This window comes from Anopheles moucheti (assembly GCF_943734755.1).
Source record: "Anopheles moucheti chromosome X unlocalized genomic scaffold, idAnoMoucSN_F20_07 X_unloc_60, whole genome shotgun sequence".
NCBI lineage: Eukaryota > Metazoa > Arthropoda > Insecta > Diptera > Culicidae > Anopheles > Anopheles moucheti.
Genome location: NW_026453571.1, coordinates 12,501 through 15,000, shown reverse-complemented (window position 1 = coordinate 15,000; position 2,500 = coordinate 12,501).

Below are 2,500 nucleotides of genomic sequence, written 5' to 3'. Positions count from 1 at the left end.
TTTTCGCATCGAGCTTCGGTTCGTTTCGAATATTTTGTCCATGTTTTTCGTTTGCTACGAGAGGTTCGGTTCGTTTTCAGTTATCCCTGTGTTCATGGTTTTCGTGTGCTTCGACAGGTTTGGTCCGTGTTTTTGAGTACTCTTGTCCATGATTTTCGTGTGCTTCTTGAGGTTTGGTCCGATTTTCAGTACTCTTGTCCATGCTTTCACATGCTCTGATAGGTTCACAGTCAGTTTTCAGTTATCCCTGTGTTCATGGTTTTCGTGTGCTTCGACAGGTTTGGTCCGTGTTTTTGAGTACTCTTGTCCATGATTTTCGTGTGCTTCTTGAGGTTTGGTCCGATTTTCAGTACTCTTGTCCATGCTTTCACATGCTCTGATAGGTTCACAGTCAGTTTTCAGTTATCCCTGTGTTCATGGTTTTCGTGTGCTTCGACAGGTTTGGTCCGTGTTATTGAGTACTCTTGTCCATGATTTTCGTGTGCTTCTTGAGGTTTGGTCCGATTTTCAGTACTCTTGTCCATGCTTTCACATGCTCTGATAGGTTCACAGTCAGTTTTCAGTTATCCCTGTGTTCATGGTTTTCGTGTGCTTCGACAGGTTTGGTCCGTGTTTTTGAGTACTCTTGTCCATGATTTTCGTGTGCTTCTAGAGGTTTGGTCCGATTTTCAGTACTCTTGTCCATGCTTTCACATGCTCTGAATAGGTAGGTTCGTTCTCAGTTATCCCTGTGTTCATCGGTTTTCGTGTGCTTCCATAGGTTTGGTCCGTGTTTTTGAGTACTCTTGTCCATGATTTTCGTGTGCTTCTAGAGGTTTGGTCCGATTTTCAGTACTCTTGTCCATGCTTTCACATGCTCTGATAGGTAGGTTCGTTCTCAGTTATCCCTGTGTTCATGGTTTTCGTGTGCTTCGATTCGTTCACTCTATTACTCTTGTCTTTGGTTTTCGTTTGCTTCGATTCGTTCACTCCATTACTCTTGTCTGTGGTTTTTCGTTTGCTTCGATTCGTTCAGTCCATTATTTTCGCTCTAGCCCAGTCGCCCTGCGCTCTGGAAATCACATTCCAACTCTATCACCGATAGCGCTCACACCTTGGAAACCACATTTCACCCGGGGAACCTTAGGGTGGATTTTGAGCCTTTCGGGATTGCGAAACCATCATTTAACACTCTAAACTTAATTTCCGCAATCCAGACGCACTTTCCATATGGTCTCCAAAAATGCGTGTGAGCTGACCTGGTCCCTTATAATAGGCAATGAACACGATTTTGGAAAAATATTTTTTTCAAAATTTTTTGACTCACCGGGTAAAATCGAATTTACTTGGGAAAAATGTTCTAGCAGGGGCCCTCCCATACAAATTTTTTTCTTCTCAAAAATGATTTTCGTTTCACTTTTCATACTCAGGGGAGTCTAAAATTGATGTTTTGAGTCACCATGAAAAAAAAATTTTTTTTGACCCGAGCTTGTGTCGCGACCCAAAAATCGACTCACTTGGGAAAAATGTTCTAGCAGGGGCCCTCCCATACAAAAATTTTTTCTTCTCAAAAATGATTTTCGTTCACTTTTCATACTCAGGGGAGTCTAAAATTGATGTTTTGAGTCACCGAGAAAAAAAAATTTTTTTGACCCGAGCTTGTGTCGGCGACCCAAAAATCGACGCACTTGGGAAAAATGTTCTAGCAGGGGCCCTCCCATACAAAAATTTTTTCTTCTCAAAAATGATTTTCGTTTCACTTTTCATACTCAGGGGAGTCTAAAATTGATGTTTTGAGTCACCGAGAAAAAAAAATTTTTTTGACCCCGAGCTTGTGTCGGCGACCCAAAATCGACGCACTTGGGAAAAATGTTCTAGCAGGGGCCCTCCCATACAAAAATTTTTTTCTTCTCAAAAATGATTTTCGTTTCACTTTTCATACTCAGGGGAGTCTAAAATTGATGTTTTGAGTCACCGAGAAAAAAAAATTTTTTTGACCCGAGCTTGTGTCGGCGACCCAAAATCGACGCACTTGGGAAAAATGTTCTAGCAGGGGCCCTCCCATACAAAATTTTTTCTTCTCAAAAATGATTTTCGTTTCACTTTTCATACTCAGGGGAGTCTAAATTGATGTTTTGAGTCCACCGAGAAAAAAAAATTTTTTTACCCGAGCTTGTGTCGGCGACCCAAAAATCGACGCACTTGGGAAAAATGTTCTAGCAGGGGCCCTCCCATACAAAAATTTTTTCTTCTCAAAAATGATTTCGTTTCACTTTTCATACTCAGGGGAGTCTAATATTGAAGTTTTGAGTCACCGTGAAAAAAATTTTTTTTTGACTCACTGGGTAAAATGGTCGCACTTGGGAAAAATGTTCTAGCAGGGGCCCTCCATACAAAAATTTTTTATTTCTCAAATCGATCCGTGGTTTCACTTTTCATACTCTAGGGCCCATTTGCTTCAACTTTGGAAAAAATTTTCGATGATGAAAAATTTTCACCTTCGACGTCCATCGACCACTCG